General features: G+C 33.7%; 1 long non-coding RNA gene across 1 annotated transcript in view; it reads left to right on the top strand.

Annotated features, from left to right (window-relative positions):
* LOC116501141 overlaps positions 1 to 18,146 on the top strand; it is a 37,674-nt gene extending 19,528 nt beyond the window's left edge. The window contains exons 3-4 of the long non-coding RNA XR_004254372.1: positions 16,276 to 16,335; positions 16,798 to 18,146. This is a non-coding gene — a long non-coding RNA (uncharacterized LOC116501141). The remainder of the gene's footprint in view (positions 1 to 16,275; positions 16,336 to 16,797) is intronic.
* Positions 18,147 to 18,439: the final 293 nt, after the last annotated feature.

The following is an 18,439-nucleotide window of genomic DNA, read 5'->3' as shown; positions in this document are numbered from 1 at the left end:
GAACTTCACAGAGCAGAGGAATTGCAAGAAAATTGTTGAGACTATAGATTATTTCCTTCTTGATGCATCCAACATATAGTTTCCAAGTCTTTAAATTACTGAGACATCTTAAAGCACACTCGTATCAGTTGTTCAAGAGTGCTATTTGGAGAATGGCATTAAAAGAGCCTGCATCTTTAGCTCCTTTGTGCTTCATTTCTTTCTTGTCTCCCTCTTTGTAGGAGAAAACAACATGATTAAGCAAGTATAACTGCCTCCAAACCACTGGCTTTGTTCAATATATTTGATTGTCCTGTAGTAGCTGGTATATTACTGCTAGGGCTCGTTTCACATGACAGATTTCTAAAACTAAGAACAGGTGGGCATCACTGAAGACTATAAAGTTATTACTCTATCACTATACTCAAAGCCTTTCAAAGAGCAAGGAAAAAAGATCAAAGGCAGAGAAGGAGAGTAATGTGAAGTATAAATGAAAAATGTTTTTTGTTTGTTTATTTCTAGGGGGGAAGAGGATGGCAGAGAGATGGAAAGGACTATCATCATTCATACTGCCCCCTAAGAAAACTGTTTAAGTGATATCATCATCAGCAGCAATGCTGATAAAACCCAAAACCTTTACATTACATGTAACTAAACATATATTTCAAAATATCTAAATCTTAGAAATTACCTTCTTCTTCTTCTACATATAACAGTGTAACAGAACTGACTGTAACGATCTTGTTTCTGCAGAATAATTCCTTGATGCCCTTTTTCACTTTAAAGTAAGTTGTTCCTCCATCTTCCCCAGATATCATAGGGAATATGCAAAATAGTAAATGTTTTCACTATGCAAATTTACCTCTTCATGAAAACATATAATGTGTAACCATAACACTATCTTCCATTATTATTTTCATTTATACGTAAAATCATATCAGTTTACACTTATTCTGCCTCATGTTTCTTGGGGAAGATTTTTGGAACAGCAGATGGCAGATAAAGGATAAAAAATAAAACCAGTTTTTGAGACCTTGGGAAAAGCTTGTATCAAGTAACTTTTCCCTGAGAGATCCTTTTTATCTCTTTAAAATTGTAAGTGGGCAAGAAGTACAGTCCTAAAGTACGGACAACAACTAGCGTCTTTGAGCTGGTAAGCTATGTTCAGTTTATGGTTTATCATAAATATTAATGACAGTCATTTCTCTTCCTGAATACCTTCACCATAATATCTCAATATTAGTAATATCAACAGCAATTTTGCCATTATTTTCTTAGGAAATAAACCTTTTCATTTCTTTTTCATTGTAGACCCTATCAATTCTCTTCCAATATTGAGGGTTTTGTTCAAGTTATGAAAACTGTACTGGAGTACTCAGAAGAGCAATTGCTACTCAAAGTTTTGAGATCTGAAATATATTAATTGGTTTTAGAATTATATAATTCCTGATAAGTTTGGGGAATTCATTAGAAATCATTCCATATTTCTGTGCTCAGGGATTTTTCTTAAAGTTCTGTGTTTGAGAATATCAGGTTTCATTAAAAAAATAAAATAAAAGAAAAGAATCAGGTTTAAAGCTCTCATGTTTGCAAACAAAACTTGAAAACCAACCCTAAACATTATCAACCTCCAAAACAAATAAACAAACAAACAAACAAAACAACAACAACAATGAAAGAATACTAAACGACAATGAAAATCTATTTTAGAATACCCAGATTTTTTCTCAATTACGTGAATTTGTGATCCAAACTCTTAGCATGTACAACCTGGGTCTAACTACATATACTGAGTCATACACAGCCTTCAGAAAGTTTGGTGGGTTAGCTCTTTTTAAGGTGGTTAAGGAAAAGATGCTTGAAACTCTCTCTATATTTTTGCACAGTAATTTTTATTTAGCAAGATTTTAAATTATTGCTCTTAGTAACACTTTTTTCCTATTTTTAGAACTAAACTTCATTGTAAGACTGTGTGACTTCTTTGACAAATGTACCCCAGTCAGCAATAAATCTACTTTTAACTCTTGCAGAATAAAATAAATTAATAATATTTGAGAAGAAAAATATTCACCCAAGATGACTATCTTTAAAGAGAAGAGTTTTTGACAGAACAATATTGTGAAAATAGAAAGAATTTTATTTATTTATTTATTTATTTATTTATTTATTTATTTGTCCATACCCTAAGATGTAAGAAAAGCACTATTATTTATAGTAGAAAAAATCCCAACGCATTGGGATGTTGTGCAGTGCATTACTGTGATTTTTAAAGGATATTTATCCATTACAACTTTGTCATCAAATATTGCCTGTGGCCTATGGTTATCGTCACTGTGCATTTACATTTCAATTGGAAAAAAAGCCACTTTCTTTTTGTCTTCTCTGATTAACATTTTCAAGCTCTGTAATTTTCTTGCTGCTCAGAGAAACAAAGCACCCTGGCTTACAGAGAAAACCCATTCAACAAGATATAAATATTTGCTATTCAGAAAATCTCAATGAGGGTTTAGTTATTTTAAACTAAAAAAAGAAAATTACTAATAATGATTGGTTTCAGCTAATGAAATGCTTTTATGCAAATATGTGAACCCTAAATATGACCTGGAAACAAAAGACTGCTTAACAGTTACTATTAAGCAATACATTAGGAGATCAATTAAACAGAACTCTTTCTAATGAATAAGCTGTACAAGAGTTGCTATGGAAACCTGGAAAGAGAAAGCCTTAGAATGCTAATTTGCAATTTTAAGAACATAAAGTATTAGAGATCTGTTAGTTAGAGTCATATACCAAAGTTAAAGAGAAAAAGTGTGTCACAAACATTCTCTCGCTCTAAAAAAAGAAAGGGGGGGTGAAGGGTGGGGGGAGGAGCGGAGCAATAACATTTATAACCAAGACTGACATATGAAAAAAAAATAATAATACAAGTAGAATATTGTCTCTGAATGCAAAGTTAGAATTCTATCTTTCCAATGTTTACCATCAGAGGGAGCCAGAAATTGCAGTTTCTCCTTGGAAAGTCATCAATAAGGTCCAGGGAACAGTAAGAGTTATTAGATACTTCCTCCTGAATGGAAGGGCAGAGACAAAACTGTTGAAGAAGTCTATAAATACTCAGGTTCTTCAACATACTTGTGACAATTCTCCATCTTTAAAAGATAAATATTCTGGACAGTCATAAGATAATAGGTTAAGAAAGGTCATTGGTAGTATCAACTTTAAACAAAACTGCAAAAAAGATGCTGTTGCAACAGATACAAATTCCTCAATTTAAGTCTAGACTATCCTTTCAGCACGGAGAATTTCAGCTCTAAAAAATGTATACCCTATATGCTTCTCCAGCACTTCTTTTCTACCTAAATGAACAAAATCCCTTGAAAGGTTGAGATGGGAGAACATGAGGTACAAGTAAATTTATTCAGAAAATAGATTTTATTTATTTTTATTTATCTCTGTTTTTTAAAATCTATTACTTTTATTTTAAAACATGAAGAAAAAAATTCCAAATATCAGATAAAGGATTTTTTATTATTATTTTTATTTTTATTATTTATTTTTTTTTTACAAATTATGTCAGTTACTACAGTGTTCCCTGAGTGTATGTGCTGAGTAGAAATTAAGATTATGATTTTATTAAGACAGACCATGCACCAGAGAAAAGAGTTTAATTTTTCCCCTTGGCCATAGTGACCAGATAATGAAACTTTTCCACACCAGATTTATGATTTGAATAATACATGTATTTTGTGAGACAAGTACAGATTAAGATGTTAAATTTGAAACTCAGAACCTTTTATTTCTAGTCTTGTCTTGGAGGACATGGCTGCATTGAATTTCTGGAGGCAGAAGTAGTCTGTGTTGATGTCTACGTTGAGTGGGAACAGAAACGTGGGAAAAAAATGGTCCTACCATACTCTAGAACTCCAGAGCTAAAATTAGATCAGATTATATCAGATTAGATTTTATCTGCTCTTCCTACTTCACTTCAAAATCTGAATAATCACTTTGTGGATGGGAAGGCCATGCCGCATCTAACTCCAAAATACACACCTTCCCATCTATGCACACAAAATGACTGCAAGATCATTCTAATCATGCCAATGTTTCTTTCTGCAAAAACAGAATTTATGAATGGTATCAGCATTAGAATACAAAACAGAGAACAAGTCACAACTACTCTGCAAACAATGATATGGATCTTGCTCAGACATGTCTGCCTACTTAGAGATAATCATAAGGCTCCTAGGTAATCTGCTCCAGGTGGTCATGATTGAGCAGGGAGCCTGAGTTTCTTCTAGAGGTCTCTTCCATCTTCAACCATTCTGAGATTCTCTGGTTCTATGGTACTGGTCCAGCCAAGAGAAGAAAGAGACTGATCGCATCTCTGTTATGATCCTGATTTGTCAGTGGAAAACTGAAATACAAATATACCCATGTCTCACAAGTGATTAGATCAATTATAGTGGATTAAAGAGCTGAGGATGAATTTAGCCTCCCCTTCATTTTTCAGTACCAGCCTAAGGGAGACAAAACTCCATTTCATAAGACTTTTCATTTTCATAAGTCCATTTCATAAAGACTTTGTGAAATGTAGAAAGTTATTTGTTCTACTACCCAAAGATTAGCAAAACTTTTCTTAACCATTTCTACGAACCCCTTCAAAAGTTGCATTGCTAATCCTACTGGTCAGTGACTGCATTTTTATTGTCAAAGTTTTGTAGTATCTTTTATCTTTTTGTAGTATCTTTAAAAGTAGACTTAAATAGTATCTTCACCAGTTTAGGACTGCAACCTAGGTACTATAATGTCCTAGGTAATGTAATGCATCTCTAGTACAATAGCAGTAATGATTACACATAGCTTTTTATTTAGCCCGTAGGATTTTGATTATTTGCTGTTAAATATTTGCTTTTTCAAATGATTACGTCTATTTTTGTTCAGAATCCAGAAGTTTAGCATATATCAAAGCCCAGTCTTCAGTAAGACTGAGATATGGGAAAGTGTCATATTGACCAAAAACTTCAGATTCATATTATATTCTTCTACAGTTTACTTTTCTTTAAGGTAATTCAAAGAAATAACATAAGGTTTCTATCTAAACAATGTTTGTCTATACTTAATTTAAAAATGTATATAATGGAAAAGAAAAATATTGTTATCAGAATTTCTAAGGACTGGATGATTTATACAAAACTTTTAGGAGAGATATGTTATTCAGTAGATTATAATGGTTGCATTTATTCCTGTTCTTTCACATGTCTGAAGATCACACAATACATAATCTCAGAGAAAGCAGTGTTTACAATGACATACATTCTCTTCCTGAACTTCTTTCATACTGCACTGACAATTTATCCTTTCAACAGAATAGATTTCTTCATGTCTACAGCCACTGGAATTACTCTCTGATATTATGATAAATGTTATATTTATTGTAGTTGAGTGTTTACTAGTATAGAAGTCCCTCTACAGAGGTAGTAAAATAGATTATCAGACAGTATATGGAAAAAAATTCATAGACAATTCAGATTTTCCTAAGTGCAGAAGGTTGAAATCAGGCATGCAAATAAGTAAAATTTGGCTAAATGTCATAGTAAATTGCAGAGGAAGCTTATAATATATTGGATATGCCTTGGCTTCTTTCTGAATAGAAATATACAAGAGTTTCTTCTGTTTGCAACTTTATGGGGAATTTTCTACTCAGATTGCAGAAGACAATTCAATTTATTTTTTTTATCTTTTTTTTTTTTTTTTTTTTTAATTAGATGATGCAGAACACCTATGGTGTTGAGTAGAAACAGGGAACGCAGACATGAGTGTACATCTAGTCACAATACAAGTTTTAGAAAAAAAAAAAAAGGCACAACAATAAATTGATGCTCAAGTTGAATTCCTAGTAAAGTTAGGATGTACTTTTAGCTACACCTGACATAAACTCAAATAATTGCAATGGTGTAAGTGATGGTTCATGGCTGCCTGTAAAATGTAATTTCTTGCCAATATTATGTTTGCTCTCTGATGTTGCTAAGAATGCCTTGGAACAGGTGCCAAAAGATGTCACTAGATATTAGTAGTGGCAGGACTCAGTAATACGTGGGGAAAAAAAAGTCCCCACAAACACAGTTATCAGTTACGTGTTCCTAATCAATCTGTATAGCTCAGGATAAAAGTAGGGGCTTATCCTGTTCTCTTCCTTTTCAGAAACATCATGAAGTGGGAGCAGTCCATGGCAAATGCCTGCAGAGAGATACACACCTCAGGGTTTACATAGCACTTCAATTCCTTACTGGATCCTCCCTCTGGGCTGAAAGAGAGCACAGGACACTGATCCCTAAATTTGCAGCACTGCAGAAGCAATGAGGAAATCCTGCTCTCTTAGGCACCCTTAATCTACCTTGGGCAATCTTTCTGCACTTTCTAACCTCCAGCTCAGATCTGTGATCTTGGCTTTCAAAGTAGTCACTTTTTCTTGAATTAGAGGTCTGCCTCTTTTACTGCTACTGCTTTTTAAAACATACAGGAGTGAATGAAACATAACATTTGTGTTAGTAAGGCCAGGGAAGCATTGTGTGGAGAAAAGGCCACGGCTATGTACCCCAGCACCTCACCAAGGCACGTCTACTTGGTGGATCAGCTCATGCTTCCCTCAGAGGATCACAGCAGGAAGCTCTATGGAGGGAAATGAATTCAGTCATTCGCAGCAGTGTCAGTGACAGAACTGACAAGGAATTTTTCAGTGAAACATCTTTATTTAGTTAGTTAGTTTATTATTTAAAAAAAAAAAATCAACTTATCAAAACAGCAAAATAATTATTTGAGAGATTTCTGAAGTTAAAATGAAAGACAAAATCTCCTTGATATTGAATAGTGTTTTCTAAGCAATGTTTTCTATTATGAAATAAAAATGCCTTTTTTTTTTTTTTTTTTTTTTTGAAAATGTTAAAAGGAACTTTAGAATAACTAGTGACTCTCAAGTATTGATAAAAATGATTAAGAAAGACAATGACAACAACAACAACAACAAAAAAAATTTATAAATTTTTGACATATAGGCTGGTTTTCAAAAATCATAAAGATTTTACAAGGATAGAAAAGACCTTTCAATTCCAGTTTTAGTGAATACAGTCATTTCCTAGCTGTCTCTCTGTCTCTTCTGAAAAGACTCTGAGAATTCAAAAGGTTTTGTAGACACTGTTTCTGGACACACACACACACACAAAAATAAATAAATAAAAATGTGGTTGGCATAATTTCTTCTCTTTTGTGGAGTTTTCATTAGTGAAGAACTTGGCCTCTAATCCTGGCCCTACGCTATTATAAAAGGAAGAGCAGCATTCACACGTAAGCATCCAAATTTCTGAGGACTAATTTATTATTGAAATTAAACAGGGATTTAGTTTTCTTAACAAAGTTACCTGACCCTGAACAATCTAAGCTCAGATCCTGATCAACCATATAAATCATTACTTCCACCAGTATTCAATTCAAGGTTTTCTTTCCAGGTATTAATCAAACAACAATGATTTAAAAAAAAAAAACACTAAAAGTGTCATGATTTAAAGTCCAACAGAAAGAGTTGCAATGGTAGTGAACTAGGGACAGTACCTCTAGTAAATTCTATTATTTCCTATATTTTTTAAAATTATTATACCCCACCTTCCCATCAGCTATATGTGCTCAAAACGTGTAATATGAATAGATCTCTAAGAATAGATTTATGATTAATATATGTTGCTTTACATAGTAAATCTTATGTCTTTTTCACTTGAGCCAACTTGTAGTAAATGATTTAAGCACTATACCTTTGGTGACTGTAGGGTGACATATATGGGTTAAAATAATAATAATAATAAAAGGTAAAAGTAAAAGAGAGAGGATTGATTAGTGGTTCATAAAACAGAAAAAAAAAAAAAGAAAAGAGAGAAAAAAAAGAATGCTTTTTTTTTTTTTTTTTTTTTACAAATATTTTAAAGCAACTAATGAAAGTTAGGTATTTCCTATTTGCTGAAAATTATTCCTTCAGAGATCCAAGCTGTCAGTCAATCATGATTTCTGTTTAGCAGAGGCAGTACACTGCAGTAGGTGAACATTATAGCTTGACATTTTTTTCCAAATGTGGAAATGTCATATATAATGACACAACAAAGTCAGAAATTGTGAATGAGTTGAAATAAAAATGAAGCATTCACTTGATTAATTAAAGGGTAGTCTAAATGTGTCTATACAAAATCACACCTTTTTATGGATCTGTCTTCTGTACACAGGATGTGTGCAATCCTGCACATAGGATTGCATGTGTGTGCTTTGTCTGAGAGAAGAAAATAATGAAAAGGATGCATTGTTTACTGCTATGGTAAACCCAAATTTTTTTATGGTCCATTTTTCCTATTAGTTTATTTCTTCCCAGTGTTAGCAGCTCAGAGTGCCAATTCAGTATTCACTGGTGTTTTCAAACAGTGTCTTAGTGTCATTTAATTAAAACCAGGCAATCTTTTACTCTTCTTTGCCTCTATTTACCTCAATTTATTTCTTAGACATAGCAGCCTCCCATAAGGGAAAAAAAAAGTATGAAATATGTTTGATGCCTATAAAAGACAGAAAGCTTGCCAAGGAGATGTTGTGTGTGCTTGCTGGAATTTTTGTTGATTTGGGAGGAAAAAATGTAACCCAACCAAGGGTAAACACAATAATGATAACAGTTTTGCTGCAGCTGCGGCACTAAGGTATCAATACTGTAATACCAGGACTGTTTGAAGTTACCTATGAGCATTTAGGAAGGAAAGAAACAACAGTTACTGACTGCTTTCACCAAGTGTAGAATGCATGATGGCAAAGACATGAAGAAGTGGCTTTCCTGTGTTATTTGGGTGTCAGATAGTAACCTGACACAGGAGCCAGTACAGCTGCCTTCATTTAATGTCCCTTGAATTTCATGAAATGTGATAAATAATTGAGGATCTGTGTTAGCCTAGAAAAAAAAAAATAAATAACCCTTTCCATGCACATTTCCATTGTCTTTTCCAATTTTAACTTCTGTGCTAACCACATTACACTAAACACTAAGTTAATCAGGAGAAGTTTTACAAACAATTCTAATGTCCTCCGAGAGAAAGCATTGCTCAAAAAGATGTTGACAGGGGTATCTCTTAATGCTAAATTACATGCAAGATAACTTTCTTGTCCAGAGTTCATCACATTGAGAAGCTTAGTAGTTCTGAAGGGGATTAGGATACTTGAGTTGTTTATGTTAATAAAGGTTCTTTTTACTGCTTGTTGTATAAATTTTACTGTCAAGCATGCACCTATAATTTTACATTTCTCAGCAAATGTTTTGTCAGGAGAGCTTGAAAATTTATTTATGAACTACTTTCCACAGAGGAGTTAAATCTAACTGATATGCCCTGCCTCTCAGGATGCCATTAACTTCGTGACACTTCACAGCCTTTGTTAATCAAAATTGCTTTAGCTGACTTTTAGTTAAACAGACCCAAATATAGCCTTCTTTGTTAGTAAAAGCTTAAGGTACACAGATTTACACTTTCTTGTGTGGTAGCTGATTTAGTAACTTCATGTCTTTAGAAATGCCATATCTTCAAATTTGCACTCAATTTTCACTGTCTTCTTGTTCTATGCTATTTCTGACATAGTAGCTCTCAAAACAATAACCAATCTCTATGTAATATGAAAATATAGGAATTAATTTAAACTTCCTGCTCTGGATGTGAAAGCTGGCTACTGTGGAAAATGTTACATTACTACCATGCTTTTCCCAACTGCCAATTTTCTGCTTCTCGAAAGTCTTTTCACCATTGTCCAGACACCTAAATTGCATTCTGACAACAATCACATCTCTGTTCGAAACCAGACAAAGTCCCCAGAGAGAATATCTTTCACTAGGCAACCATATATTAAAAAGATCTTCCGTGCACTGCTTTGACATTTTATATTCCAATAACTAAACTAAAATTAAATTGTTCCCAAAATTAAAAGTCTCTATTTTTTTAATTACATGTAAATACATGTAGTTACTAAACAAGAAAGGCAATTCAATATGGTTCAAGACTAGGTTCCTCACAGAGCTTGTTCCTGACTTCAGTTGATTCTTGAGTTGGAGAATAAGCTAAGAAAGAATCAATTAAGTACTTTGCTATTTAATTGGCAAAATTAAGTAGCAAACAACTTGACAACTTGACAACATTTACAAGTTGTCAAGAAAAGGAATTTCATTCATCCCATAAATGTTCAGATATTTTTCAAAGCTAGACTTAGTCTGACTTTTAAATCTACATTCAAATATTCACTTTTTTTTTTTTTTTTTTTTTTTCCAAATTGTATTTAGCCAAGGTTCTTGGACTATATAGCCTATCTATATGTGTAAACATTAAAGCTTACAAATTAGTTTACAGTCACTCTGAGTCAACACTACAGACACTAGCTAAATAAAATTAAAGGGATAAAAAAATGTTCATAATTACTAAGGGAAAATTTTATATATTTTTTAAAAATAAAAGTAAATAAATTGCTCAAAATGGTAGTGGTCAGTCTGGGAAGGGAATGGAAAGAGGAACCTTCTACTTTTCTCTTCTGTGAGAAGTCAATTACAGGCTTTTAGATCCCACTGAGATCCCTCTTGTTATCTGTCATCTCACCTGCATCACTTTTTGTTTCCCTTCAATCCAAATGTACTGCAGTTCCAGCTGTCAGGCTCTCCTCCCTGCAACGTTACTTGTCAGGAGGCAGTCTTATTGAGCCTCCTAACTTGGGTCTCAGATCCCTGTTTTGGAGGTCTCCTTTTCAAAGCCATAGGTAAGGAAAGAGGCATTCATTGTCTGTCAGATAAGTCCAGCAATGGACTATTTTACTCTATTGTGTAAATCAGGAATATAGGTGTGTTTTGTTTGTTTGCTTGTCTGTTTGTTTTCTCCTCCAATCTCAAACAAGGAGTAACAAATGAGATAGATATATATTTAAATAAGTGTAAAGAAATGAGTTATTCCAGTGCAAACAACTTACTTCTAATCAGAGAAAAAAATGCATATTTCAGCAGTTCCTGCTCCGGCAGTGTCATGTGTTGCTGGTCTTTGCTGCTGCCAGCCCTGGGCGGCTCCTGTGCACCTCACTCTCCTGAAGAGCTGTGGAGACTTTCCTCCAGTCTCCAGTCTCAATAGTCTGGGGTTCTGCCTTCCCAAGTGCAGGGCTTAGCGCTTCTTTGGACTGAACTGCATAACAAGTATTTATCCAGTTTGCCCAGCTCCATCTGGATGGGAGCTCTGCTTTTAAGCACATTGACTACCCCCCACCCCCTCTATTTGGTGTCACCTGCTAGGCTAAGGAGAAAGTACTCCATTACCTTCTCCTAGTCATTTGGAAAGATGATAAACACCAATCATGGTATAGACTGCATGTGTTGCAGTTTTTTAGACAGAGTACAACCCATTTACCTCAATTCCCTGAGCCCAACCAACCAGGTTTTTGCTTGTCTAATTGGCCTTCCATCCAGATTCTTGCGTCCCAGCTTGTAGAAAATATTGTGGAAAATAAATGTCACAAGCCTTGCTGAAATCAAGGTAAATGGTACCCACTACTCTCTCCTTGTCCTCAAATCTAGTCATTTCATCAGAAAAAGTAATCAGTTTATTTAGGCAAGACTCAGGCTTGTTAAATTCATAGTAACCACTCACAATCACTTCCTTCTTCCTCATGTACCCAGAAATGTGTCTATGGTGTTCCTCTTCCATGTGCCTTGTACATAGTCTGCTCTTACAGTAGGTGCTAAATTCTGTCAAGATTAGTCTCTAAGCCAGCATGATTGCATACATTCTGAATTTTTCTTGTAAAAGGAATGGTTGCACAGAGATTAATGACAACCTTTCATTGGGAGTTACAGGTTCTCGTCACTTTTTAAAATCTGAGTCATAAGTGGCTTTTTCTGTGTCCATGCACCAGACAAGCTGGGAATGAAGCCAAGATCTCTTAAACTTTCCTATTCTCCAGTATAGGACAGTTATTTCTCTCTGCAGCATAATGCAAAGTGGACTTGTGTGTTACAACTAGTTGCCAAAATGCTTATGCTTCCAGGTGGAACAATGAGGGGTGAGGAACCAATGAACATGCTCAGTGTCACAAATCAAACTAAAAATTATGTCAATAAACTCAAATTGGAGGACATTTATATAAATGAATTTCCATAATAAAAGAAAAGTATAGCCAGAGCTAACTCCCTTGACAGGCTAATTAACCAAGAACCATCTATGCTGAATAGTCTGTATGGAGACTTTCCTGAGTATTCTGTCTTCTACATGTCAGAACTGATATCCTCCGGATCATGATCTGCTACCAGTCATAGGACCCCAGTTCTTCTCACCACCATCCGGGCACCAAAAGCTTACTTACATTTGCTGCTGCCAGTATGACATCCAGAAATGTAGTTTGGCTTTCTGCCATAATGTCAACCATGATACCGGCTACCATTTATGGTTGGAAGAACAGTTATGAGATATTGATTAAGAATGCATTGCTGACATCTCTCATTGCCTTTATGATGAATATTATGCTATGTGGCATTTTTCTGAGAGCATCAGCTGCTGAGTGTAGACCAAAAAAAAATCAAATTTTACTTCAGAGAAATATTTTAGCATTTAGAATTATGAAGAAATTAGAACATGACCTGTTAAAGGAGACATTCTCTGAAATGTCATTCAAAATTCAGATTTCTGCCATATGTAAACCTTCCAAACAGATATATAAAGTAATTCTCTAAACTGCCAGACTCTAGAAGCAGTAAAAAAAAAAAAAAAAAAAAAAAAAAAAAAAAAAAGTTGGACTTTGATAATGATTTTATCAGAGACGATACAGTTACCAGCACTAAATATAAATCCTTATACTTCAGGGAACAAGCTTTGCACTAACTGAAAAAAATAAGGAAGAAACTTTTGTGAGCTTATTGACATAATTTTACTGTGGCAAGGATTTTTTTCAAAGATGTGTGAAACATCTGCTACTAAATTGTATCAAAGATATGAGTTTATATTATTAAATTAACATCCACAGAGACAATTCTTAATTCCTGTAACAATCTCATTGTGTTGACATATTGACTAAACATTAACTTGCCAGATAGTATTGGCATTTGTCAAACACTATATTAAACAGTGTTGCAAAAGTAGAGAAAAACTATATATCTAGATGTAAAACATAGTTATTTTAAGATTTGCCAGTACAGTCACACATTAATTTATAAGTAAACTCTGTAAAGGTGACATCACTGAAGCAGGGACATGGCTGTACAGTAAAAATAGTATTCAGTACTCTGCAGAGCAGAACAAGAAAGGCGGCACTGCATCAAGAAAACTGTTTATCACAACATTGAATCAAGCATGCTGGGTGAGTCAGGGACTGGAAAGACAGGAGGCAAAAAAGGAGACAGGACAGAGTGGGAGTGCTGGCTAATGAGCATCTGACAATTACTTAATGCTTCAGAATAGATATTCACAGATCTGAGAAACAAAGCAGTTTTAACAAAAGTGGTTAGAAAGAAAATAAACTGAAAATACTAATACAAAATAAACTGAAAACACAACTGCACATTGTGATGATTTCTTAAATAGACAATTAAAATGTATATACTGGACCTATGCTATTAACTTGCTGTGCTGTAAAACACAACAGTAAATGGTACAGATTACAAAGTGATACTCAATCTGGAAAAACAGAACCACACAATCTCCTGACTGTGATTTTTTTTTTTCCATTGTTTGTTTGTTTGTTTGTTTTTACACAATCTTTGGAAACAAATGCACTTTTATGCCTGGGTTCTATACTGGCATAGTCCATATCATCAGCAAAGTCAATTACTTTGGTAAATGTAGGACAAATTTATTCATAGTGGTTGCACAATTGCCTTCGTATAAGGTAGATGAGAGAGTGAAAAGAAGATATTAAGACAATAGCCAAGAGAAAAAATAAATTATAAATAAATTATGAAAAATAAATTGTATTCAGATTTTTTTTTTTCCCAACTCAGGTTTCTGACTTTTCTTTGGAAACTAGCATCTACATTAGTAGTGTATTTATTGATTTATATTGATTTTTATTAGTTCTCACAATAAACTTTTCTGATTCATGCTTCATTTCTCAGAAGCTTTCCAACTTTCAGCAACTCTCTTTATGCATGAAAAGCCTATTGATGGCTTTGTGTTTGCATGAAAATGAACAATTTACATATTTATTGCTTGTGATTTGTGTGCTAGTTGAACCATCAGCAATGTTCATATAATGCTATGTGAGCTGGAAGGGGAATGATTCATATGGCTGTGAATGGGACCAAAAGGGCAAAGAACAAGTACAAGTATAAAGAGATTAGCAACTGAATATTTTTCTGAATAGGAAAAAATGATCATATATGTGGAAAGATTATCAGGAAAACAGTGTATTGCAAAGGCTATCTATCATATCTCTGAGGTGCTTATCACAATGTCACCTGATTACCATACATATCTGATCATTTATCTCTCTGGTTTTCATCTCTTCATGATTCTAAATTTTGTCTTCATCTACAGTTCCTAAAAAGAACAGAAACTGTTTAATTTGTATAGATATTTATAATATTAACATCCTATTTTTATCACCAGTTTTTCTTGTATTAGTTATAAAAGGAGATACAATTCCAAATAAACAGAAATAATTATCTGTTGCATTATATACAGATTCTTACTTGTGTAGTCATATTTGCATAAGTAACCTATTTACTCTGATGGAAAGAAGTTGAGATTACTATACTTTTATAGAACTCAATCTACAGATACAATAGAACCTCATTTTTTTGTACTCTTCAAATCATCTGATAGAATCACAGAATGGTTTGGGTTGGAAGAGACCCCAAAATCATCCAATTCCAACCCTACCACAATGGGCAGAGACACATCCCACTAGACCAGGTTGCTCAGAGCTGCATTCCATCTGTCCTTAAACACTTCCAGGGATGGGGCATTCACAACTTCTGTGGGCAACCAGTTCCAGTGCCTCACCACCCTCATACAAAATAATTTCTTCCTAATGTCTAAACTAAATCTACCCTCTTTTAGTTTAAATCCATATTCCTTGTTCATTGTGTAGTGTTTCACTGCAGTCCTTGAATGTAGTGAAAAATAATTTGGAACAGTCCAGTAAATGAACTTCAGTGCATGATCTAAGGTAACTTGAAGCTACTCTTGGTGTTTAACACAGTAGAGTATAAATGTGATATAATACCAGGGCTTTGAATTGAGTGTGTAAGAGGGTGTGACAATATTATTATTATTTTTTTTAGCTTTTTCTTTCTTTTTTTTTTTTTTTTTTTTTTTTTCTGTGTATCTTGTTTGTAAAATAGTTATTCATAGCCTGTTTTCTGTAGCAGAAATCTTTAATTTCCTTTAGAGAATTTGTGTTCCAGTCCCTGCTGGAGTCAGAAGACTGGGTTAGGTATACTTCAGATCATATACCATATGTTCTGGTTTGCAACAAAAAGAACTTTTCAGCACTACAGTTGAAATAATAAGAAGTAATACACTGTAAAATTATTGAAAATAAGTTTTATAAAGAGTACAATTACATAATGGAAATTATTGCTATTAAATGTTGCAGACCAACATCTACATTTCTAAATGTAGAAGATTAACGGAGTATCTTTTCTTATCCATCTCAAAGAGATTTTTTATAATAATTTTCCTATTTCTTAATGTTTGGGATATTTTTCTGAAGGATTATTATTTTATTTTATTTTATTTTATTTTATTTTATTTTATTTTATTTTATTTTATTTTATTTTATTTTATTTTATTTTATTTTATTTTATATTTTATTTATTTTATTTTATTTATTTATTATTTTATTTTATTTTCCATTTTGTTTTCACTGCAGACAGTCTTGTGACACCAAATATAATGGCAGTTGTGCCATTCATTTTGATGAAAAGGGACTGAACTTCTGAACACAAATGACCAGAGGTAGTTTAAAAGCAAACCATTCATGCAATGATCTAAGAGTCATATCCAGGGCAAAGAACAAAAGCAGAAATTTCATCAGGATAACAATGCGAGTCATCCAATGTAAAGATAGAAGATGGTGGCAGCCCAGACATCAGTCTCTCCATTTTTAAACTTCCTCAACCGCCAGCGTACACGTGGACCATAAGCACTTACATCTATGAAGCTCATTTGTCCTGTATATTACACACAATGCAATCAACACATCATAAATGTTACAACCCTGTGTGATAACTGTATTATATATTTACTGATTCCTATTCCTCCCTTACAGGAGGGAAGGAGGGATGTATTTCAGATAACTCACCTTTGTACCATGTGTAGAAATGACAAAGTGAGTACATAGTGTGCATGGTGGTTTCTTGTTGAAAGTTCATTCATTCTTCCAGATTGATAATGATTGTATTTTATCAGTTGGCACAAAAGACTTGTGTTTAAAAAGCATATTAGCTTACTGGGCACTCATTTATAAAAAATTACATTGTTAGTCATTCTGCTGGTGACTTCACTGTGACAGACTCCTTTGAAGTGCAGACTTTCTTTTAGAATGTTTGCACTTTTAAATGTCCATATCACCAAACTATGCTTACATTTTGCTTTGCGTATCTCCAGGGGTCGGTAGTCACTGTGGTAAATACTGGCACTAAAAAGCTGGCAGGCTCCAGATCTGTGTGTGTATCTACGTGTGTGTATGTGTTTGTGTATGTACGTTGGCGTGTGGGGAGGGCAGTACTGTTTGATAGTTTTTTAACTGTCCTTTTTGTTTTTTTTTTTTTTTTTTCTTTTTTCTTTTTAGGGCCAAATTCTGCTATCTCTGCTGCCATGGATTAATGATCTATAACTTGATCACTTGATCAGCACTCTAAATTATTGAAAAACTTCACACACAGAGATAATACTCATCTGGAGTAAAGGTGACAAGTTGCAAGTTTGACTCGGACAGATGCTTTTGTTCTAGAAAATTTTTCAGTGTTGTTAAAGAATATCAGGTGTGAATTATTTATATAGGCTAAATTCTTCATACTTTTAATAGGATCTCAAAAATGTAGTAATATGTTAAGCTGCTTACCTGTCTCTCATTAATAGTGTCTGAACACATTTCAGGCATTTCTAGAAAGTATTATTAAACTGTCTTCACAAATGGAATGTCTGGGTAGCAGGAAGAAAATCACTACATTTTTAAACATCTGGAGCATGTCTGCTTCAACCAGTGGGCCACAGTGCAGAGACCCTAAGGTAGCCGAACACAAAAAAGTAGTTTCACAGGAATGAAGAAGTTTCATCTTTCCAGATCCAGAATAAATAAAATAAAATAAAATTTAAAAAAATCATGTGAATGTTCATCTAGTAACATGTTCAAACATCCTTGAAGAAGAGTTATTACCTTGAATGAAGCATTTCATGAGCATGCCTTCACTGCTTCTACACATGAGTTGCTCAGGGGCATCTAAATCAGGTGTTTCAGAGACACTCTCCAGTAATGCCAATTCTAGAATTAGCTTAATGAAATTTTATCATGCAGTGTAGAAATTCTGTATGTCTTTAAGCTCTGTATCTCAGACCTTAAAGAAACAAATAGACACTAACCATCTTTATGTTTAACTGTTTATATTTGAAAATCTGGTGCTATGTCACTTGCAAAAGGTCAAATAGGAGGTAGAAAGAGAAACATAAACTCAAATCTCTTAAGGATACTTACTAGGATGCTAACTACCACTATCAACTAGGATACTACCACCACTACTCTTTGTTTGTAGATGTAATAAATTAATTAAGTGATATTCAGATATTAGCTGAAAATATTTTCATTCATTTTCTGGGATATACTCTCATTCTGGAGAGACATATAATTATATCGTCACCCAGTACAGTTCTGTTTGGATCCTCTTTCAATCAGTTGGAAGAAGGTTAATTACTTAATAAGAATTTTATGTGGGAAGAAGTGATACACAAGACTACATAAAATAACCCTACATTCTTATTAGCTTCATTACTTTATGATATTTCCTTAGCAGAATATTTTTCTCCAGTCCTAGCTATGTCTTTATTACTTGTGTCATACATTTCTAATTTACAAAGATGAAGTGGTAGAGGTTTTTAAGAAAACAAAATCACAAAATTTTCTGGTGGAAAAAATTAAATGAAATTGAAGCAGATGGCCAAAAATTCTGAAAATAAATTATAAGGGAATAAACATTATAGAGACAGTGGAAAGCAACACTCCTTTCAAAAGTTCTCTAAGAAGACAGAATAAAATATTAAGAATAAGAGCAAACATGACATGAAAAAAGTACACTGATGTATAACAACAACAACAAAAAAAAAATATTAGAGGTGGACACTATAATTTTCTGGAATGTTCATTTTGCTCATCCACTGTATTCTGAATGTCTGTTGAATGTGTTGGGTTTTGGTTGGTTGGTTGGTTGGTTTTACGG

This window comes from Aythya fuligula, chromosome Z (assembly GCF_009819795.1).
Source record: "Aythya fuligula isolate bAytFul2 chromosome Z, bAytFul2.pri, whole genome shotgun sequence".
Taxonomy (NCBI): Eukaryota; Metazoa; Chordata; class Aves; order Anseriformes; family Anatidae; genus Aythya; species Aythya fuligula.
The sequence above is the reverse complement of the archived record's forward strand: the minus strand, read 5'-3'. Positions and strand labels throughout refer to the sequence as shown.